Raw genomic sequence first — 25,345 nt, forward strand, 5'->3', positions numbered from 1 at the left:
GTTTTTGATCTCTGCAGTTCCACAAAGAGGTTGTTAAGCAGCCTTAGACCTGAAGGCTTTTATAATGGATATTCTAACTCCCCCAGCTATCCATCCATTTATCAGGGTGATCACTAATCAGCATGTTGCATTACAGGATCTACTATCTTTAAAACATAATGCCAGGTCCTAAATTTGCATGTCTTGTAGAAGGCATATCAATTTCCCTAAGCAGGTGGGTGGAAGGTTTGAGTCACATTTCAATCAACAAACCTCTGTATCCTAATGAGGCTATCCCTGTACGGCTGTTTGTTCTTCTAAATCTAACTTCTTGGCATGCCTCGGACAGAAAACAGCATCATAAAATGGAAATACGGTAGCAAGTTGACAAGGGAATAGTTGTGCTTTATTGCATTTACATTCAGTATGAGAGGAAAACAGAAGAAATCCAGGGTAACTTGAGCAATTAAAAAACAATTAAAAATGGTATTAAAAGAGTTAGGCTTGTTGCCAAGGACTCTGTTATTAAGAGAGAAATGTGTTACGCTTTCATTATATCATCCACCATCAAAAAATTAAAGCATGCACTGCTTACAGTGCCATATCCAAAGCGTGATCAAATATCTTCTGGAGGATCTCCTAAGAATTAATGTGATATTTAATACTTTACATTTACCCCCTCAGCCTTTAATGACTTGTACATGGTGAAAAGATTAGAGAGCCATCAACTAGTGAAGATTAGTATCTGGACAGGTGCTGACAGGCGCTCACTATATGAGATTTCCTCATCCCAAATAAGGGCCTGGAGGCTGATTAGAAGGGGGCAAAATCAATACGCCCTTATCGTTCCCATGCTCAGTTGGAGTACGAGGCACCGAAAGAGGGTCAATGATTTAGCACACCTCTTGCCGAAGGAAATTAATAAACATGAGAGTGCAAGGTTGTGCTGTGGCATGTATGCCGTTTACATCAGAGAAGTGAGAATGATGGGAAAAGTTAATTCAGGCAGCTGAGACAGCTAACACTGAAAGATGGAAGGTCACTTCTATTTCATTATGGCAGAGTAATGTTTCTCCTCTTCTTTAGTGTTGCTGCTCTCATGCCATCTGACTCTCTCATATTTTAAAAATCATTTTTAATTTCTTTTTGGTGCCAGTGTTTGGCCACGATGTGTTCAAACATGCAAGTTTCTGTTCACACGGACAGTCAGTGTTATATAGTATAAAAACAGACATAACACATGTGTGTGGATTTACATCAAATGGAGGGAAGAGAATAAAACTTTAAAAAAAACAAGAAAAAAAGAAAGAAAAACGGTACTTTCAGAGTAAACCCACATGGTATCTACATCAACAAGGGGCAGTCATTAAACTATGTCCCGAGGAGCTGCAGCGACAGCCTCAAGTAGTTTGGTATTATACCTCCATGCCCAATTTACAAGCCAGATGATGTTTGCATCACAGCGGAGAAATTCCTCAGTGAAAACACAGCTTAGGGAAGAAAAGCATCCTCTGTTATCTTAGCGATAAGGACAGCGCTACTTGCATCTTCGTTATTTTTTTCTTTTTCTAGTTTTTCTTCCGCCTCTAGAGTAAGCTCCTTATGCGGTATGTTTTTCTCCCACTGGATAAAGGATCTGAGAGCCGAAAATTGGTCATATTTTGTTTACGCTTTATTTCACCGATCTTACTGATTCAAGGCTTATGTAGATTTTGATTTACTCAACCAACCTCTGCATTAACAAGACTGTTTTTCAGTATGTCTCTGCACTATATTATTTATGTAAGGAAATAAACTTATTGTACTCCTCTGAACTTTAAGACACTTAAGGGGAATAAATCCTGCCTTTAAGGGATAGTGTCTCAGTCCTCTTTGATAAATGCTGCAGGCTGCTACCTGGCTGGATTAAATAAATTCAAAGAGAAAAAAAGGACATACTGTATGGGGAGTCACGGTTCATTAGCGCTCTGTGCTGAGAAAGCTGAAAATTATAGAGAACCTAGCTGCAGTGGGGCACAAATATAAAGTCAACCAAATGAAAAACCCAAGCATCTTTTCCATCAAGAGGTGTAAAGCCGGTGTTAACCACCAACTTTCAAGTGAATGACTCTGGGAAGCTACTTTGATGTAGTTGACGAGGAGCCAGTAATGAGGTGGTTGACTTTGCTCTCGCTGGAGCCCTACACCTCCCGAAACCTTTTCTCTGCTAATCAAATGACTGCAAGTCAGTATGCTGACAATGTGCTGATGTGTATGTGTAAATACTGTTGGCGGGTGACATCAGCCTCCTGCAAATGATTGAGTCATTTTCTGGGAAGATCTGAGTGATGTTATTTATGACAAATTGAGGAAATCGCCACTGCACAGAACTTAAGCCACACATCTGTCACTAACCTGCTCCAGTTGAGTTTCAGGAATAATGTTTTGCATGGATCAATGTTTTAAGGCTCAAATAAACTGATAGTAAGTAAATTCTAGTTGTTGTTCTAGAATTTATGGGATGACCAGAGATGTTATATAACATAACAATCTTGAATAAAAATCTTGGAAAGATTTTTTTTTACCACTAACAGTGCTGCTTGTTCAGCTCCCAGTCTCAAAGATTTAAAGAATGCCCAAAATGAGAAACATATAAGCCAGCTATTTTGTTTCAAGTGCAAAGTTCACTACAGTTTTAAGTCTGGGGGGTGTGATGTTTTTTATAATGGCCTTCATAATTCCATCTGTTTTGACAAGATCTCCAACACCACTGGTTAAAATGTGGCCCCAAACCATGACAGAGGCGCCCAGTTCTTGTATAGTTTACTGCAGCATTTTCTCTCTTTTCACTTCCTTAAGTGAAAAGAGGCATCCTTTCACTCAAACAATTTCTGATGAGGCTTCATCAATTAGTAGATGGATCAACTGAAAGGCCAGATGCATCGCTCGTGTACTGTGTCAAGTTTTTCCTGGATTATTTTCCCCCTATTTCTCAAGGACAAAACTTTAAGACACAGTTCATTTGCTGTAAAAAAGTTTTTGAGCCTGTCACGTCTTTGTTTTGTCCTCCACTTGTTCAGTTTCTGCAGTTTTCTAAGGACATTCTGCACATCATGTTGAATTATGCCAGGTTTCTGGGTAACAGTTCTTTGAGAATCACCTTGCTGATAGAAAAATACAATTTTATGCCTGTCAAAAGGTTTTGTTTGTGTTGTCTGTGGTAGATTTAACTAAAGAAAGGGAAACAAATTATGTGTTTTTGTGACAAGCTGCTAGTAACAAAGTGCGTAAAGATACAATTTAAAAATATGTATTTTTTATTTGCCTGTTGTGTGAAGTGGATCATCCCTTGAAAAGGCACCTAACTTTTTTCTTGAGTTAGGAGCCTTTTTATGCTTAACTGATTTATAGGTTAGTTCTGCAACAAAATTTATGTTTTAAAATATGATTTAATTCATTAAGGAACTAAACCTATCCAAACCTCTCCCTATGTGAAAAAAATAATTGCCTACTAAACCTAATAACTGGTTGTGCCACCCTTGGCAGCAATCAAGTGTTTGCAATAACTGGCTAACCGTTTCACATTGCTGTGGAGGAATTCTTTGCAATTACTTTTTCACACAGGGCTAGGTAGGTTTCTTTTTTAAATTAAAATAAATAAAATTCCACCAAATACTGATAAATTCCCTGCAAGCAATAGATACTGCACTGAAAGCACCTATTTTCCTGTCCCTTGCTGTTGTTTGACTAAAACAAGCAAAAACCAAAAAATAAAATTTCTTCACTCCAGATAGTGAATTATAGTGAATAGTTGGCCAGGGTTATTTTCACCTTAGTCATTGTGACAGCATGACCAGTTCTTCCTTTTGGCACAGATGAGCTTTGTTAACCCAAACAGAAAGGCTGACACTTGCTAAGAACAGGAAGATACTGTGCTCCTCAGAGCTGCAGCTGACAATTATTACTAGTGTTTATTTTCACGAACAGCTAATCTACAATTTTCCTGAGTAATTTATGTATTTGGTTTGTTTGGTCTGTAGATGCCATAATTACATATTACAATTTCCATTTTCATTGTCTGGCCAAATAACATGAAATTAACTAATGTAAAACAGAAAAATGAAAAATATACTTGGAATAGGAAAATATTTACTTACATACTCTTGTTGAATTTTTTTTCACTTCATACTTTAGAGTTTCTTTAAAAAACTGATATAATGTGCATCGTTCACCATTTTGGCACCCTTGACAGGATGACTGAATAAAAATGAGACACTGCAATGTGAAAAGGGGGCAAAACAGCACATTTGTTTTTATTTTAGACACCTTAATTTAAAACCACAAAGTGCATGCACTGTAACTGAAATATGCTTGAAACAAATGGTAGAAGAACAAAGGGTAAGAAGACAGATTGCAGTGTTCTTTGTTACAGCTGCTCTCTGCTTATTTTTTTGACTCTGCTGTCAGTTTACATGGTATCAGATATGGGTCACATCCTGGAATAGACACAATCAGTCATCCAAAATAAAGCAAGCAAGAGCTGCAATTCAGAATCAAGCATGAAAGACTATAGCATGAATGTGGTCTTAGTAACAAAGATGACTTCATGCTCTTAGCTTATGGTGCAATTGTGATAGTAAATGTTGTAAGTCATGTTCAAAATAACCAGTTAGAAATTCCTACCAGTCACAGAAGAGAGTTTATTGCTAATGAAAGTAAACTGTATCCCTACGCTTTGAAGAAATGAGCAAGAAGGCCGTTAGTCTTTGCTGTTTTATTTCATCCTTGTCAAAACCACTATTAACCAGCAGACACCTTAAAGAACAAAACTTGTTTTTTCTTTTTTTCCAGTCTTAAAGTGGTGCCGTGAGAGGAACTGAAAGACTGTGATTAAACAGAAACACAGTAATTGAAATTCCATGCAGGACCCAAGGGCTCTGCCAAACGAGAGATGGGGGAAGACGGAGAAGAGGCGAAAAAACGGAAATGTATTACTCAACGTCAGTAATGACCATAAACATATAAATCACAAGGAACTGAGGCTGTTACTGAGAAAATGAATCAGGCACTGCTTTGAGGGGGAAGGTTGAAGGGAGCACATGAGAGATGAATGCAGGGATGAAGGAACGGAAGAAGTGAGGAAATGAAGGGAAACTCGCAGACTCCAACAACACTGCTCTGCAGGGTGTCCACTGGTGCTATATCACAACTCACTTACAATTACTCACGTCCAGGCACAGTATTTTTTTAATGACCAAAGCTTGATATATAAACCTTATAGGCACGCCACAATAGAACCCTATATGTTTTCATGACACTGCAGGACACACCTAAGATTTAAGAGCAGCCATCCGGACACACAGTTCAACCTCAATCAGCTGGAGAGCAGCAAGTCGATCATGATTTCCTGGCTTAAAAAAAGATCAATGGTGTTAATGACCAGTTTGACTTTGTCTCAATTCACATGCGAAAACAAGGACACATATAAGCAGCGCACCACTCTTACTCAGCATCTTTGGTGTTCTGTCAGTGTTAACAGTTACAACAAAGCAGAAAGAACCATTTCAACTATTCATTTTAATTTCTCAATAGTTTTATTTTTCATCCAGTGTGATCAGCTTCAACTTGGAAAGGGTATGGACATTTTTTCAAGCAGCAGTCAAACTGAGAAAGAGATTCAATCCGAAATTTATCAGGTCTGACAATCAATCAATCTGTTCAATTAAGATCACAAATATTAAATACTACATACAGACCGTGTGGCACAGGGGTTGGGAAGGCAGTAATAATTCCCCGCCTCTCTGTCCTGGTCGTTGTGTCCTTGGGCAAGACACTTTACCCTACCGCCTACTGGTGTTGGCCAGAGGGGCCGATGGCGCGATATGGCAGCCTCGCTTCTGTCAGTCTACCCCAAGCTGCATACAACCGTATGCCTAGTGTGTGAATGTACGTGAATGAAAATGTCAGAATGGGTCCATTTTATAAACAATAAATTATTAAAACAGAATAGTATTATTAAAACTATGACATGTTAAGATAATCCTTGATTTTAAATTGCCCATAGGTGTGCGTGTGAGTGATTGTCTGTCTCTCTGTGTCAACCCTGCAATAGACTGGAGGCCTGGTGTACCCCGCCTTTCACCCTGTGACAGCTGGGCCAAGTTCCAGCCCATCCCAGCTGTCAGAGGGTAAAAGTCCCTTCCCAAACCAAATTATATTCCACATAATTAGGCATGTGCATTTTAATGGCACCATTTAAATACTAAAGTATTTTTTGAAATGTATGTATTTTTTATTATAGCAGTTTTAACCGGGTACTGATTACAACATTATTATTTATTATTCATAATATTTTAATGCTTTAAATAATATGAATAGTTTTAAATTCACTGGCTGCTCATTGATTTGTCCAGTGAAGCTGGGATCCTTCAATATGTGCAGCAAAGTTTTCTGTCAGTGAAGTGAGCAGTGTCCTTTGCTGCGGTCTGCTGGGGGAGCACCATCAGAACTGGCGACATAAACAGACTGTATAAACTGGAAGGGAGGCTGGCTGAAAACAGGACACTTCTGAGGCTGTGGTGGAAAGGAAGTCACAGACTGTGATCCATCATGGATAATCCTGACCACCCTCTGCACCAAACATTGGGCAGGCAGCCACAAGGGGACATACAGAAAATCTTTCATACCACAATCGATACCTCTTTATAATACTTTTAATATATCTTTTAGAATACTTTTATTATTGCTTCAAAACAAAATTACAATAATGCTAACCTCACTCGGTGCATAATATTCAAAGGGAGATAAATACCGACATGTACAAAAAGTATAGCATTTATGCTTTTATTATATTAGAGGTGGTAATTTTGTATAATTTTTTAAAATACTGGACTTACATCACTGTAAAAAGGGCAATAGGAGTCCTTTTTAATGATTTGAGTGCATCAGCAGCAGAATTAGACAGAATGTAAAATGACTGCACACTTTTAGAAAATGATCAAAAACATATAAATAAACCTACTTTCGCCTGCTCACTTATTCACAAGGGATCACCACAGCAGATAGCTCCGCATGTTTGGCAGGTTTTCACACCGGAAGCCCTTCCTGATGCAACCCAAAAGGGATTTATGTCTCCCAGGAATCTTTCACTTGTTAGGCAGATGTGTAAACCACTACCTTATGGAGCCACATGAAATATATATGAATATGAGCACATATCGGAAGGATGTAAACAAAGCGATTGGAAATGAGAATATTGCACTTTACTTCTGAAAACAGTTACGAGGTATTTACAGACTGTTAAATGTAGATATATGTATATATCTGAGGGGTGTAAACATACAGAATTTAACAGAAGATATTGCACATTAAGACTCCACATTAGTTACAGACAGAGGTTCAACAGTGTGACAGCTTTGGGGAAGAAGCTGTGTGTTCAGGCTCTTTGTCTGTGTGTAGAAAGCTCTGAACCGCCTGTCTGATGGGAAGACCTCGAACAAATTGAGTCCAGCGGGAGTAGAGTCGCTGCGAGTTTAATAAATAAAGGTTCACTACTGTTCTTATTATTTTATTTATTTTGTATAATTAACATGTATTTCTTTCTCTACAGTGTTTTTCTTTTACACAACTCGGGGACAACGTCGTAAGTTACTCTCTCATATCGAGCACACAGCCGATGACACAAGGTGCTGTCTGAACACAGTGCACAGGTGGCAAAATACAGGATGCTCATGCTCGCTGTGAATTCACTGGACTATTACATGTGCTATTCACACACTGGCACAAATTGGCAGAATCAGACATCATGCAGACTTTCTACTATAGGGAGCTGGCAGGTTAAAGACCGTTTAATCTCCGTTCCAAATGCATCAGACATTTAAATTTTCACAGGTACCTCTATTGTGTAACGCTTAGAAAACTGCAATGCATGCATTAAAACAGCTTAAGATCCTCCCTCCGTTGCTTTTATTCCTTTCTTCAACTATGCATCAGTAGTGAGTAATATATAGATGACACACACACACACACAGACGCACACACACACACTTTCTGACACTGCCAACTGAAGACAGACCAACTCATGATAATAAGTATGTCACAACAAACAGCAAATACGTTGCTTAGTGATGTGACACAGTGATCACTGGCATCTCAGAGCAGCTGCCATCTCAGATGAAAAATGCCAGCAGAACATGAAAACATTTGCTTCCGAGTGAAGGTCTTTTTTTGATGTAGACAGGTGATGCGACGAATAGCAGACACCAATATTTTGTTTTCGCAGCAGTGCTAAAGGAGTATTTCCAAACGATGATGCAAAACAGCGATCAGCCTAAATAGACTGAATACAGAGTGGTGCAGGAAGCATTCCCTCTTAAGGTAAATGCCTAATTAGTTCATAGAGTGAACAAATTCAGGTTGGGCTATGCTAACAACCTGAAGCACTACTTTAAGTACGAGTACCATGTTCTCCAGCAGCAACATTTAACCAGCTAAAAAGTCACATATTTTTGTTGCTAAGGATGAGAGCTCAGTAATGATTATACTGAAATATCTGCTGCACCTGCAGAATTACACTCTTCAATTATTGCCACATAAATCTTATCCAACAAACTAAAAAAAACTAGACAAGCAAATAGAATGAACTTTTATTTCAATATATTTGTGCTGAGGTGAGGATACAACAACAACATTAAAGCTTTTTAGTTAACAAAGAGTTCTATAAAGAGTGCTTAACTTTCTTCTCACAATAAATGTAGAAAGTACTGCATTGTTTGTGTCTCAGCCACCCAGTTCTATTTAATTTGATTGACTTTTTCCTCAGACTCTAATAAACAAAACTGAATGAAGCATTGGTTTAACAATAAAGTTGCTTTATATAGTGCAATTGTTCCTCAAACATGACCTCTTCAGTCTCATACCTTTGCCAGAAGCCAGTTTTAGCCAGTAAATAAAAAATAAAATAAACAGACACAAGTACTAGATGGATTATCTCAATTTGTTTTCTTTGTTTTTCTTGTTACTTGAGTGTGCCAGTAGCAGTATAATACTTTAAAAAATTTACCCACTACATTAAGTCTCAAAGGGGCCAGCTTTTATAAACAAAGCTTGCCATTCTTGCCACTGGGTATAAGGCAAGCTGAAGTAAAACATTCTAGACACGATGGTTAAAAATATGGCTATTTTTCACAACACTGACACCATAATTTTATGTGGCCTTGATATATTGGACTTGACAGGAAAACAGAATTGAGCTGCAAGTATATTTTCCCACCAAGCCTTTAACAATTTAATCCAGGCTGTAGCTCTTCCTTGAGGAAATCTTTTGAAGAAATTATCTGGGAGGAATTCTGTTATTCTTTCATTTTGACTCTCTTGTGGACCTTTTTTTCTCCCCCCTCTCACTTCTCATTTGAGCATTTGTTCAAGTGCCTTTTTTCTCTCTTTCCTTCTCTTCCTGCCACACACTTGCACTGCCAGCCTTCACAGCTGTTTCATTTTCTTCTCTCTTCACCTGCCGTTTTCTCTGGCTTGCCTCACACTCCTACCTCTAATTTGAACCACACCCCAGGGACGCAGCTCTCAAATGTGATTGAGAGCTGGTCATTCATTGCTGTTTTTTTTCCTGTAGAAATTGTGTTTTTCTCTGTTGTTGTTTTTCAATTCAATTCAATTCAATTCAATTTTATTTATATAGCGCCAAATCACAACAAAAGTCGCCTCAAGGCGCTTTATATTGTACAATAGATCGCACAATAATAAATACAGAGAAAACCCCAACAATCATATCATATGACCCCCTATGAGCAAGCACTTTGGCGACAGTGGGAAGGAAAAACTCCCTTTTAACAGGAAGAAACCTCCGGCAGAACCAGGCTCAGGGAGGGGCGGGGCCATCTGCTGCGACCGGTTGGGGTGAAGAAGGAAAACAAGATGAAAGACATGCTGTGGAAGAGAGACAGAAATTAATAACAGATATGATTCGATGCAGAGAGGTCTATTAACACATAGTGAGTGGCTGGAAAGGAAAAACTCAATGCATCATGGGAATCCCCGGCAGCCTACGTCTATTGCAGCATAACTAAGGGAGGATTCAGGGTCACCTGGTCCAGCCCTAACCATATGCTTTAGCAAAAGGAAAGTTTTAAGCCTAATCTTGAAAGTAGAGATAGTGTCTGTCTCCTGAATCCAAACTGGAAGCTGGTTCCACAGAAGAGGGGCCTGAAAACTGAAGGCTCTCCTCCCATTCTACTTTTAAATACTCTAGGAACAACAAGTAGGCCTGCAGAGCGAGAGCGAAGTGCTCTAATAGGGTGATATGGTACCACAAGGTCATTAAGATAAGATGGGGCCTGATTATTTAAGACCTTGTATGTGAGGAGCAGGATTTTGAATTCAATTCTGGATTTAACAGGAAGCCAATGAAGGAAGCCAAAACAGGAGAAATATGCTCTCTCTTTCTAGTCCCTGTCAGAACTCTTGCTGCAGCATTTTGGATTAGCTGAAGACTTTTCAGGGAGTTTATAGGACATCCTGATAATAAAGAATTACAGTAGTCCAGCCTGGACGTAATGAAGGCATGAACTAGTTTTTCAGCATCACTCTGAGACAGGATATTTCTAATTTTAGAGATGTTGCGCAAATGGAAGAAAGCAGTCTTACATGTTTGTTTAATATGTGCATTAAAGGACATGTCCTGGTCAAAAATGACTCCAAGGTTCCTCACAGTGTTACTGGAGGCCAAGGTAATGCCATCCAGAGTAAGAATCTGCTTAGATACCATATTTCTAAGATTTTCAGGGCCGAGTACAATAACCTCAGTTTTATCTGAATTAAGAAGCAGAAAGTTAGCGGCCATCCAGGTCTTTATGTCTTTAAGACATTCCTGCAGTTTAACTAATTGGTGTGTGTTACCTGGCTTCATGGATAGATAGAGCTGCGTGTCATCTGCATAGCAGTGAAAATTTATGCTATGTCTTCTAATGATGCTGCCTAAGGGAAGCATGTATAATGTAAATAGAATTGGTCCTAGCACTGAACCCTGTGGAACACCATAATTGACCTTAGTGGGTGAAGAGGACTCTCCATTTACTTGAACAAATTGGAGTCTATTAGATAGATATGATACAAACCACTGCAGCGCAGTACCTGTAATACCTACAGCATGTTCTAATCGCTCTAATAGGATATTATGATCAACAGTATCAAACGCAGCACTAAGGTCTAGCAGGACAAGCACAGAGATGAGTCCACTGTCAGAGGCCATAAGGAGATCATTTGTAACCTTCACTAAAGCTGTTTCTGTGCTGTGATGAGCTCTGAAACCTGACTGAAACTCTTCAAATAAGCCATTCCTCTGCAGATGATCTGTTAGCTGTTTGACAACTACTCTTTCAAGGATTTTTGATATGAAAGGAAGGTTGGAGATTGGCCTATAATTAGCTAAGACAGCTGGGTCTAGAGATGGCTTTTTGAGTAAAGGTTTAACTACAGCAGTTGTTGTTTTTAATAGAATGCCCCCTTTGGCTAAACGTCCACATTAGCTGTCCTGTGGAGTAGTGCAACAGAACTACATCAACATCACTATCCTCCAGAGAATTTTTTTTTGATATTTAGATTAAAAAAAAATAAAATAATTTAAGTGTTTGACAGAAACATGTTGCATTACGTTTTTCTGTTCAAAATTATAATTTATTTGATTTTTATCTCCTGTAGTGGTGTAGTTTGGTGTAGTATCAGGTCTTGTTTGATAACAGAACTATGTGATGCGATGTAATGACATTATTTCCATTTCTGTGTGGATTTTTGGTAAATAGTTTAGTTTTATTTTATTAATATTAAAAAAGCTAGATAACAGAAACAGATCTGATTAAATTAAAATGACAAATTACTAGCTTTAAAAACAACAACTCCATTCGGTGCTCCTAAAACCTGGGCTGTTGGGTCACATCACCCATGACACTAAATGTCAGAGGGCTGAGTGAGGCAGGCAGGATTTTACTTAGAACTGTGGAAGTGGAGTCATACTTGGTGCTATCATGAGACGAGGTCGAGGATGGTCAGACTCAGTGTGCAATATCACTGATCACACACTGCACCTCACAATGCACCTGCTCCTCAGATGGCATGTATGTGTATGTATATAAATATAAGCGTGTATGTGGAAATATGTGTGTGTATGTACATACGCATGCATATATGCATGTATATATACATATATGTATGTATGTGTATGTATGTATGGGTGTATCTGTATGTATGCAGGTGTATGAATAAGTTGTACATATCTTTCTTGTGTAAATGTAAATCTGTCTGTGTTATTATGTAAATACTTACTTACGCTATTGTGTATTTCACATGGACAGATGCCAAACTGCCTTTCATTGTTCTTGTAACAGTGACAATAAAGAGCTATTCTATTCTATTCTATTCTATTCTATTCTATTCTATGCTATTCTATTCTATGCTATTCTAAGAAGATTACAGCTCAGGGGAGGACATACAAGCTTTTGAGGAGCCTGGGAAAGGGCAAAATGACAACACCCCTATGTCCAATATGTATAAGAAGTATTGTGTCAGCTAGCATTCTGAAGTTGTGAGATTTAGTTTCTCAACAGCCACACAGGACGCCGACTTGTAAAAGCAGATTTAGGCAGCCCTGTTGCATTCTGTTCAACAGTGTTCTCTCTTCCCAGAGGGCTTTATTCTTTTCCGCCTTATCAGAGACATCAAGGTCATTTGTCACTCTGTTGGATCTTCAAGAATCTTAAGTGATTATAACTAGGAACCAGTAAATCCAGATGCCAGGTTATCTCAACCATGCTGTGAACACAGATGTGCTGTACCTTAAGAAATCAGACCCCCCCTCTAGTTTGTGTGCTCTGAAAACTTATAGATATGCATAAATATAATGAGTTCATAGTTAAAGTGGCTGATGCATTCCATCAACCAAATGTAATCTATGAACTTTGCATTACAAGTGTGACAGAATACCTATCAGTCTATACTGCACTGCTATTAGATGGTGTCATGAGCAGGATAGTAGTCAGAATGTGCAGGTGTACTTTCTACAAAGAAATACCTTGTGGTTAAGCTGGGAACAAGATGAGCTTAATCCACATTCACACTGCAAACAATGTGATTCAAGTTTTTAAAAAAAATGCACCTTTGATTCAAATAAAAGTGCATGAAACGAACTCATCTAAATGTTTGACATGCTTATTAAATGATAGAGAGAGAGAGTGGGAACCCACCTAGATGTTTATTCTTGATTTCTGTCAACATGCACAGTTAAGTCTTGTTTGGGACTGAAACAATCCCATTAATCAATTAAGTGGGAAAGAAAAAAGAGCTTTAATAATTAATTTATTGCCCAAATATATGCTTATAAAATACATTATTTAGTTTCATCTCATATTATGTGGCTTTAAATTCAGTCCAACTTTTTTTTTACTTGAACAAAAGTAATTACGTCTTTAAAACATTTCTTTGTGTTGTCATATGTTAAATCTTTAAGGATTCATCCATCCATCCATCTTCATCCGCTTTATCCGAGGCCGGGTCGCGGGGGCAGCAGCCTAAGCAGAGAAGCCCAGACCTCCCTCTCCCCAGCCACCTCCTCCAGCTTATCCGAGGGAACACCAAAGGCGTTCCCAGGCCAGCCGAGATATAATCTCTCCAGCGTGTCCTGGGTCTGCCCTGGGCCTCCTCCCGGTGGGACATGCCCAGAACACCTCACCCAGGAGGCACCCAGGAGGCATCCTTGTCAGATGCCCGAACCACCTCAACTGGCTCCTTTCGATGTGGAGGAACAGCGGCTCTACTCTGAGCCCCTCCCGGATGGCCGAACTTCTCACCCTATCTCTAAGGGAGAGGCCAGCCACCCTTCGAGGAAGCTCATTTCTGCCGCTTGTATCCGCGATCTCGTTCTTTCGGTCACTACCCACAGCTCGTGGCCATAGGTGAGGGTAGGGACGTAGAGATCGACCGGTAAATTGAGAGCCGCTTTTACACTCAGCTCCCTCTTCACCACGACGGACCGGTGCAGCGTCCGCATCACTGCAGCCGCAGCACCAATCCGTCTGTCGATCTCCGGCTCCCTTCTCCCATCACTCGCGAACAAGACCCCGAGATACTTGAACTCCTCCACTTGGGGCAGGAACTCATCCCCGACCCGGAGTGGGCACTCCAATCTTTAAGGATTGACTGATTTAAAAAAAAAAAAAAAAATTCTTCCAGGAGGGAAGAAATTTCACAAACTAACTTGTTGCTAAGTTGCTACACTACCACACTGAAACTGGATGAGGTCTTTCTTTCAAAATAATGGGTCATTTGAAAAGACAAACTGCACGGATAGGTGCTCGATTTTATTCACCCGTGGCAATGGGACCAGAGATTAAGAGGTGTGGCCCAATACTTCCTTATAGCAGAAGTTACTGGTGTGGCTGAATTTTGTTAAAACAGGTGGCCACGAAGCTGAGTGTATCAAAGCATATGAAACTTCAGCTACCTACAAGACATACCATTTTAAAATGGTAAGCTAATTAGTCTGTGTTGGGCTGCTCCAACAACATTCATGGTTAACGATTTAGTTATTGTATCAATTATAATTTTATAAGGGATAACACAACCAGTCACACCAGTCACAGCAGCTCCACCCGGACCAACGTGGACGTGAAGCTACTTCTCATCGTAATGGAAACATTGCTCAGTCTTTTATGATTTACAGCACATTTAGGCTAAAAAGTCTAGCTGGTGGATTTGTCAAAACAAACACCATGTAATCTAATGAAGAGTGTATGAATTGCAATCTTTTTTAACAGGTGTTATATAGTAAATGGTTGTGACGGGCAGCAGCCACTTTGTGCTCTTTGGGTAAATCACACACTCCCATTAAAGCTTAAGGTGCTGAAATTTAATTTCACAATACATAAGACAGGCGTGTGACTCACCTTCTCATTATTTTGTACTACAAAACTGAATGTGCCACTCTGAGTCATTCTTGAATATGATTCAGTCACTAAGCTGCTTCAACAATGAGCAGCACTTATCCTGTAAGTAAGACACTTTCTCCAATCTGAAACACATTTCACAATTACAAATAATGTTTTATTAATTTGGGATTTGCCCATTGTGTTTCTACTCCACCGTGCATTAACCCTATTATGCAGCTAACGAAGAGAAATTCCGCTTCTAAATAAAGCTCTCAGGCACCTCACTGGAATAAAACACCATCTCATTTCCACCTTTACATTGCGGTAATGATGGCTGTTACATTAGCCAGGGACAGATTCTCCAGATTGCTTTAGAAGGGTATGGAAATGAGTCTCCGTGCTACTTTACTCACTCTGTCTTTGATGTGTGATATCACAAACAGGTCTGCTTGTGTTTTATTACAGCTGGCACACAGATAGGGAACATAGGGGAGGGGGGTGATGAAGAGGTATCTCTGGTGAAGTCTTTTCTGGGTTGCTGAGCACAGTCTAACCTATCTGATAAGCATTATGCTTTTATGTTTTCTTTTATGAATTCTCAGGAGGAAGCCTCATAGCATACTTCATCATGAATGTGCTATGGCAACGCAGCGTAAGGGTGCAAAGTTCCAACTTCTCAGAGGGAGATAAGTGACATTCAGCTATGTAAAAAAACTAATTGGGCTTAACCACTTTCTTTAAACCAGAATAGACTACACATGTTCGACCAGGGTAATAGCTCCATCATTTATTCTCATGAACAAAAGACTCCAGCAGGATAGCAGCTTTTTCATCCCATCAGTGATAGGTGTCGGTGGCAAAGCTGAGCGATGCCAAAAAGACAGATTTACTGTTCAGTGAAGGCCAATTAAACAGAGAAGAGTGACGCCCCCCTGCGTGGCAGTGTAGCACTTCACTTGTCCTGAAGTGCTTCACATTGCATTTCCTCGTTTTCTACATGCCCAGAGTCACTACTGATTGCCTTAGCATGCTACACAGTAGTAGATATTGTAGAGAAAGTGAAATAAGTGTTGCTCTGGCGACCTACGTAAGTAAGAGAATCTGGGGTGAAGCGCTATAGGAAGTACATCAGTAAAAAAAAGAGACTTGGAAAGAGCGACAAGAAGTCAGAAGTAATACACACAAGTGTCAAAGAAAAATTCTAATCAAGAGCTTTTCTTGCTGATGTGAAAACAAAAGACGCCTGTTTAGTTCATTTTGTATCCAATACTTTGACTTTTTTGGTCTTTTAAATTGTAAGAAAGTGTTACCGAGGAAACACAATTCATTTCTTGTGCATTTCTTAGTCTACAGACTAAATATACAACCTCAGGAGTATTCCTGAGAGCAAGACGAAGGCTCAAATCCTTTAGCCTGTATAAGCTTCTCTAAGCCCCAAACCTCCTATTTGGGCAGCTGCATTCTGTGCGTGAAAATGGCTTAGAGTGCTGTCAGGCTTGTAGGTTATGCAAACCACAGCACAGAATTATCTCTCTAAACACGGTGAGTGGAAATTCATTACCTTGGCCGTTGTGTCTCTTAACAGCAACTTCACAACTCAATTTAAGAGTACAATGGTGGGGAAATGTTGTGATTTAAACCCTATATGGAAACAGGGCAGGACACGACGACCCAAACTAGTTACTTACTTTGCATAGTAAATTTGCTTAAAAGACTTAATGTTTTATGACATTACAGAAAAGAAGGACAAATTGACAATCATATTTGAAAAAAAGGAGTGAAAACCCCCCATTAAAATTAATGTATAATCAGTGAAGAAGTCTGTTAAACAATCAAACTGGCAAAGCTGAAGATTGTAGCCTGTTTACCTATACTGGGATCAGCAGGTAGAGCTAGTACATCCATTGTTTGAAGAGAGAACAAAACAAAAATGTGACTCAGAGACAATCCCCGCATTGTGTGCTTGGCTGTGCAGGAACATAAACTGGACGCAGTGTTTTTAAGTTTGCTGCCTTAACAATGTCGTCACTTACGAAAATATATCTTAATATTTATGTATTTTCTCTGAAAAAGCCCTTAAAACAGCAACTAACCAGTGTTAATTAATTGCCTTTGTACTTGCACAGCCCAGTACAAATATTTGTTTGTTAAATAACGGGTTGATTATTTTTTTAATAAATGTTTAGACAAGCTCCAATTAGAAAGATCCAATTAAATGTGAATCTCAAGACAAACTAAATTTCTGTTTTCTTTCAAGAATAATTAAACACATGGCTCAGATTCAAATAGTACATGTGAAAGTAATTTGTGAAAATATGGTGTTTATTCTTTGACAGTGGATCAGGGACAAAATATAATACAAATTAGAATAAATTTAAAATTCAGAAAGAGAAGTGTAATGTTTTAAATTTTGTTGACCTTTTGTTGACCTTTGCAAAGCCAACCATCACCATAATGTAACGCTTAATGCCTCCTATGAGCTTCGGTCCTGCCCTGTCCGTAGCAATTCTGCATCAGCCTATAAACAAATCAGTCAGTGCATATGCACATTAGCATTTTGGTTGGTGTGCCTCTCTGTCTATATGTCATCCCCTTTCACAACATGTGCAGCATCCAAGTAGTGGGAGCTGGTGTGACATGGGATAAAAGGGAACTGGCGTATGAAAGAAGGAGGAGCAGCGATGGCGATAGATTCTGTGGGCGGCTTGTGTTGCACTGAGATACAGGGTGAGCAACAAGCAGACTCAGATGAAGGCTGACTCGTGCTCCAGCGTATGATGCTCTGTCAGAATGTGATGCCAGTAAAATCGCATACGTTTAACACCACATGCTGCGGTGAGTTTTCTTCCTTTTACTGGATTAAAGAGAAGTCACAAATATCAACGTGTACAAGAGAATATGAGGTAAAATTACTGTAAGTTAGTGCCATCTTTCACCTGTGTTTGCAAGCCTCAATAACAACACTAAGCACCTGTACTGAAGTCTTATGTAGAACCTTATAGGATACAATTTAACATTTGTCAGACTTCTACCATTCAACAATATTTTGGCATTAACATGAGCAAAACAAGATTCTTTTTTCATTTAACACCTGACAGACAGGATAGTTTGAATCTTAAAAGGGGCTCGACAGAATGAAAAGGTCAAAATGTACTTTCGAGTCCACTGAAAGGGTAGCTACGTGAGTTTGTGTGGTTGGGAGAAAGGGTAGGGTAAAACAAATGAGGGAAGAAAAGGAAAGAAGAACAAATGAAAATGGAAAAAAGAGAGGTGTTGGAGTGTCGTATTGGTTGTTGCCTGCAATGGTGTGTGTGCATGTGATGTCTTGCTGGATTGCAAATGCTGTGTGTCTCTGTAATTTGCAGAGCTCTGCAGAGGAGATCAATGAAATGAGCAGTTGTAGCATCCAGTCATGCAGCAGTACACCACCTCCAGTTTGGCTGGTGACTGAGTCCTGTCTCCCAGTCAGCCATGATTGAAGTCCGCTGTGGCAGATCTGCTGCTAAAGGTCATTGTACTCATCAACTGCCCACTGCCTCCCAGTTTGATGGAGTGCAGTCTAAAGATCAAATGTCTGGTTGTTAGGCTTGCTGTTCAAACCTGTACACCCTCACACTTCTCGTTGGGTTGAAAATACAGCCTGAAAAGTGCTAAAATTGATTTTAGTTTGCAGTTATTTTGTGAGGCACTGGTTTTGATATATTATATGAAAGAGTGAAGTCAATTCTAAAAACAATCAGTTTAAAGGAGCAGAAATACATTCAGGTAAAAGGTCTTTCTGTTGGTAGAAAGCTTCTGTGTGAAAGATTGAACTTCCCACTAGCTATTGTGCTGCTACTGAGATGACCGGTAAGTAATAGCTACCAGTTAAGGCGTCCACTAGAGAAGCTTTGGTGGACTGAATGCAACAGCATCTCCTTCATCATTTAATTTTTAATCTAAGAGAAAAGGAGCTTTACAGGGAGAGAGGAAAAAAGAACAGGGGAGTAAGAAAGGATAAGGCAGAGAGAAGCAAATGCCAACAGGTCAGTGGTGGACAGCCTCAGGCTGAGAGCCACAGACGCAGAGCTCATTAAAGACAGACTTTTTTCTGAACAGGGGGACAGTGTGGAGCGAGAGAAAACCCAATGGCACTGGTCTTTTCTGTGAGGAAGATGGATAGTAAGGGAAACAGACAAAATAACAACAGACAAAGGAGAATGTGGAGCAGAGACACAAAGGCAGAAGGAAACAGTAGGATGAACATAATTTCCTTGTTCTCAAGAAGCTATGTAAGAGGACCTATGTTGTGTGTCACTGCAAGACATGAATCAGTGTGAGCTACAGACTTTTTCTCTGTGCATTCACTGAGTAGTCCACAGTCAACTATACTAGGACCTGTGCAGACTGTGCCAACTTTACAAGAAGCTCCTTCTTTCTCTTTTATGATGGGATAAATAAATATGCATATGTAAAAAAACAAAACAGAAATAATATGAAAGGCTTTGAACAATAAAAAAATGACAAGGTTACAATGCAGAAGCCTAAAAAAGAAAAAGAAATAATTCTGTCACAGCAGCTTGAGTTAGTACAAAAAAAGCAGTCTATACATAAGCCTTTATTGTATCTTTATCTGTTAGATATTCATTTCTTTGCAGTTTTTCTCTCTTCAGTGTTTAGCCTTTTGAATTGTTCTCAACACCTTGTGAGGTGCCGGTGTGGACACATTTGCAGCAACAAGGACAGAATACTAGATGGAATTTGCAGGCTGTCAGGCATCCAGGTGAGCCTGTGAGGCCAACAGATATGCTGAAGGTTAAAGTGGTGATTTGAGTGAGAAAATGAGTCCTTGCCCTTTGGTCCTCTGTCTTTTCATTGATTGCTACACCTTTTGAGTCACAATTGTTTAAATGAGGCTTTTTTCGCTAAGTTACACGTGGACAAGTGTGTTCGTAGTCTGCAGACAGTGCGCGCGCGCGCGCGCACACACACACACACACACACACACACACACATACGTGTTTTCGTGAAATATCAGGACCTATGACAAAAATGTGACAAATGGGAACGTGCCTTTCTGAAGGTCCTAGAGGCATGGGAATCACACAAAGTTTGACCCATGCTTCCAGGAACACGCCCATCTGTTGAGATTTTGGCTAGGGTGAAATTTTGGTCAAACCTGAATTTAATGCTACTTGTGAGGACACTGTCAGGTTTATGTGAGTTATGAGTACCATAAGGTCACACACTGATATTTCATGTTTAGGTGAATTGTGAAGCCCATGGAAACACATAATTTTCAAGTATACATGACTTATAAGGACCAGGTAAGGGTAGGTTCTGTATTTTTAGCTTGGCTCCTTTTGAGATTACAATATAATAGGCATGGATGCTCACCAGTCGGGTAACTTCTGACAGAAATATCAGACATTTATGTGTTAATAAAACAGTAAATATGAGCTGTGTAGAGACTTAAAAAAGACATAGGTCAAATGTGGTCAGTCTACTTTTTAAGTCGTCTTATTATTGTAATGCATTAATTCATTTTGTAGTGAATGTTCATGTGAATAAAAACGTGGAACATTATCTGCCTTTCTTATCATTTAATTGCAAAAGCACCCAGCATAAACCACAGATTTATGAGTAAGAACAATGCAATACAGAAAACTACAATACTGACATAACTGTGGAAGCAACAAAGTATCTCTTTTGGTTGTTTCTTTTTTCCTTGCATCTTTCTTTTAATGCTATGATCCTGTTGTGGATGTAGTACTTTATGGCAACCCAGTCTCTGCCTTTCAGAGCTGCCGGCTCTGCTTGGAAGCAGCAGTCACATTCCTTTTACCTGGTACTTTGCAGCAACCTTTACTTCATCATTTGTCCACTTGCTTCTCACCTTCCCAGCTGTCATAAATGGAAACAAAAGAAAATATCTTAATGTGAATGCAAGAAAAGATAGAAAATATTCTAGTTTATAGTTTATAATGTGAATACAAAATGTTCTTAAACCTTGCTTTCTACTGGAGCACTTTAAAGGAGCAATGTAACACAAACTAGAGTTGTTGGTTCTACCAATTGAGAAAGGCTACAAAAACACATTCATGTCCTTCACAGCTTAAAACAATGTGAGGACAATGTAACACAAAAACACAAAAATATCAAATTTAGTAGGAATAAAGATCAAGCTGATGCTTTAAAGGAGTTTTAAAGGAGTTTCTGTTTTATCAGAGTTTAGCTGGAGGAAGCTGTCATTTAACAATTGCATAATTTCTGTCAGGCAATTACTTAAACTAGACAATTTATGAAACTAAGAGACTTTAAAGAACAGTATAACTGAATGTCATCAGCATAGAGATAGTAGGAGATATTATTGTAGCGCCTAATATTTTGGCCTAGGGGGAATATGTAAAGCAAAACGAGAATTGGACACAGGACAGATCCCTGAGGTACCTCACAAGGCAAAACTGTTGATCATCACTTGGTTCATACGAACAGTAAAGATCTCCCAGACAAATATGACATGAACAATTTGAAACAATACCAGTAATCCCAAACAGGTTCTTGAGTCTGGTTATCATGATGCTGTGACCTACAGTATCAAAAGCAGACCCAACAGGACCAGATCTGTGTACTCTCCAGAGTCTGCTGCCATCAAGATGTCACTAAACACTTAAAGCAAAGCCGCTTCTGTAGAGTGCAATTTACGAAAAACCAGACTGGAAAACGTCCATAGCAGCATTTTCTCCAGGAAATAGTTAAGTTGTTGTCCTCCAGTTTGTTCCAAAATCTTTGGTACAAAAGACAATTTGGATATTGGCCTGTAATCGTTAGGGAGGCATGGATCTGGGTAAAGTTTCTTTAATATTGGCTCAACAACAGCTTTTTTAAAGAAGCTGGAAACTGAGCCAGTATGAAGAGAAATATTTATCATTTCCACAATACAGGGACCAATAGAGTCAAAGACACTAGTGAAAACTGAGGTAGAAGATAGAAAATATTCTAGTTTATAGTTTATAATGTGAATACAAAATGTTCTTAAACCTTGCTTTCTACTGGAGCACTTTAAAGGAGCAATGTAACACAAACTAGAGTTGTTGGTTCTACCAATTGAGAAAGGCTACAAAAACACATTCATGTCATTCACAGCTTAAAACAATATGAGGACAGTGTAACACACACTACAACCACTGGTCCTACCATATGAGGACTTCTTCTTAAACACACTCATGTCCTTCACAGCTTAAAACAATATGAGGACAGTGTAACACACACTACAATCACTGGTCCTACCATATGAGGACTTCTTCTTAAACACACTCATGTCCTTCACAGCTTAAAACAATATGAGGACATGACGACTGAACACATGTAGAGTTCATGTTCCTGACTTCTAACTTCTCCTGCTGTTGTCAATAAAAGCTCTAAACCCAACACTGATGTAAAGCCATCTATTTCCCCAGAAATTAAATCATGTAAACTGATCAGCGGGAGGTTAAATGGACAAAAACATGTGTAAAAGGATAAAAATATCAAATGTAGTCAGAATAAAGATCAAGCTGATGCTTTAAGGGAAAGTTTGGACTAACAAATGTTACAGACAATTACTTTCTCCTAATGCTAATGTTGATTTTGGGAAACCTTTCCTCAAACTGATTGTTTTAATATAATCAAAGTGCATTTCATTTATGCACTAGGCCCAACTCAGCACATATACTTGATACCAAATACAAAAACATGATGTGTAACCTGTTGGAAGAATGAAGTGGGTATGTCACTCACCAATTGGTCTGTATGAGGCTGAGACAGGACCTCAGCACTTGGTGTCTGCAACAAAAGACAACAATATAACGTCAGAAACATTCTCTAGTATAAATCCCGACTAGATGATCAACTACAGATCATATTTGTATCAGTGAACATTATTACAGAAGGATCTGACTTCCTTATACCAGATTCTAAAGAAACTTAACACTGTACAGTTCTGCTACCAACAATATGAGGACAGTGTAACACACACTAGAGTTGTTGGTCCAAGCACATGAGGAAGGCAACTGAAACACACTCATGTCCTTCACAGCTTAAAACAATATGAGGACAGTGTAACACACACACTACAATCACTGGTCCTACCATATGAGGACTTCTACTTAAACACACTCATGTCCTTCACAGCTTAAAACAATATGAGGACATGACGACTGAACACATGTAGAGTTCATGTTCCTGACTTCTAACTTCTCCTGCTGTTGTCAATAAAAGCTCTAGACCCAACACTGATGTAAAGCCATCTATTTCCCCAGAAATTAAATCATGTAAACTGATCAGCGGGAGGTTAAATGGACAAAAACATGTGTAAAAGGACAAAAATATCAAATGTAGTCAGAATAAAGATCACGCTGATGCTTTAAGGGAAAGTTTGGACTAACAAATGTTACAGACAATTACTTTCTCCTAATGCTAATGTTGATTTTGGGAAACCTTTCCTCAAACTGATTGTTTTAATATAATCAAAGTGCATTTCATTTATGCACTAGACCCAACTCAGCACATATACTTGATACCAAATACAAAAACATGATGTGTAACCTGTTGGAAGAATGAAGTGGGTATGTCACTCACCAATTGGTCTGTTTGAGGCTGAGACAGGACCTCAGCACTTGGTGTCTGCAACAAAAGACAACAATATAACGTCAGAAACATTCTCTAGTATAAATCCCGACTAGATGATCAACTACAGATCATATTTGTATCAGTGAACATTATTACAGAAGGATCTGACTTCCTTATACCAGATTCTAAAGAAACTTAACACTGTACAGTTCTGCTACCAACAATATGAGGACAGTGTAACACACACTAGAGTTGTTGGTCCAAGCACATGAGGAAGGCAACTGAAACACACTCATGTCCTTCACAGCTTAAAACAATATGAGGACAGTGTAACACACACACTACAATCACTGGTCCTACCATATGAGGACTTCTACTTAAACACACTCATGTCCTTCACAGCTTAAAACAATATGAGGACAGTGTAACACACACACTACAATCACTGGTCCTACCATATGAGGACTTCTTCTTAAACACACTCATGTCCTTCACAGCTTAAAACAATATGAGGACATGACGACTGAACACATGTAGAGTTCATGTTCCTGACTTCTAACTTCTCCTGCTGTTGTCAATAAAAGCTCTAAACCCAACACTGATGTAAAGCCATCTATTTCCCCAGAAATTAAATCATGTAAACTGATCAGCGGGAGGTTAAATGGACAAAAACATGTGTAAAAGGACAAAAATATCAAATGTAGTCAGAATAAAGATCACGCTGATGCTTTAAGGGAAAGTTTGGACTAACAAATGTTACAGACAATTACTTTCTCCTAATGCTAATGTTGATGTTGGGAAACCTTTCCTCAAACTGATTGTTTTAATACAATCAAAGTGCATTTCATTTATGCACTAGACCCAACTGGCACATATACTTGATACCAAATACAAAAACATGATGTGTAACCTGTTGGAAGAATGAAGTGGGTATGTCACTCACCAATTGGTCTGTATGAGGCTGAGACAGGACCTCAGCACTTGGTGTCTGCAACAAAAGACAACAATATAACGTCAGAAACATTCTCTAGTATAAATCCCGACTAGATGATCAACTACAGATCATATTTGTATCAGTGAACATTATTACAGAAGGATCTGACTTCCTTATACCAGATTCTAAAGAAACTTAACACTGTACAGTTCTGCTACCAACAATATGAGGACAGTGTAACACACACTAGAGTTGTTGGTCCAAGCACATGAGGAAGGCAACTGAAACACACTCATGTCCTTCACAGCTTAAAACAATATGAGGACAGTGTAACACACACTACAATCACTGGTCCTACCATATGAGGACTTCTACTTAAACACACTCATGTCCTTCACAGCTTAAAACAATATGAGGACATGACAACTGAACACATGTAAAGTTCAGTTTCCTGACTTCTAACTTCTCCTGCTGTTGTCAATAAAAGCTCTAAACCCAACACTGATGTAAAGCCATCTATTTCCCAGAAATTAAATCATGTAAACTGATCAGCGGGAGGTTAAATGGACAAAAACATGTGTAAAAGGACAAAAATATCAAATGTAGTCAGAATAAAGATCAAGCTGATGCTTTAAGGGAAAGTTTGGACTAACAAATGTTACAGACAATTACTTTCTCCTAATGCTAATGTTGTTTTGGGAAACTTTCACTCAAACTGATTGTTTTAGTATAATCAAAGTGCATTTCATTTATGCACTAGGCCCAACTGACACATATACTTGATACCAAATACAAAAACATGATGTGTAACCTGTTGGAAGAATGAAGTGGGTATGTCACTCACCAATTGGTCTGTATGAGGCTGAGACAGGACCTCAGCACTTGGTGTCTGCAACAAAAGACAACAATATACCGTCAGAAACATTCTCTAGTA

General features: G+C 39.0%; 1 protein-coding gene and 1 long non-coding RNA gene across 2 annotated transcripts in view; both read right to left on the reverse strand.

Moving 5' to 3' along the window:
- asic1b (acid-sensing (proton-gated) ion channel 1b) overlaps positions 1–25,345 on the reverse strand; it is a 187,656-nt gene that overhangs the window by 64,536 nt on the left and 97,775 nt on the right. The gene's annotated exons all lie outside the window — the stretch shown is intronic.
- On the reverse strand, positions 20,588–25,304 carry LOC120440405. Its single transcript, XR_005613237.1, has 2 exons — positions 25,256–25,304; positions 20,588–20,771 (listed from the first exon to the last, which is right to left on the reverse strand). It is a non-coding gene; the product is annotated as an uncharacterized LOC120440405 (long non-coding RNA).

The sequence above is a fragment of the Oreochromis aureus genome, linkage group 5 (genome assembly GCF_013358895.1).
Source record: "Oreochromis aureus strain Israel breed Guangdong linkage group 5, ZZ_aureus, whole genome shotgun sequence".
Lineage (NCBI taxonomy): Eukaryota > Metazoa > Chordata > Actinopteri > Cichliformes > Cichlidae > Oreochromis > Oreochromis aureus.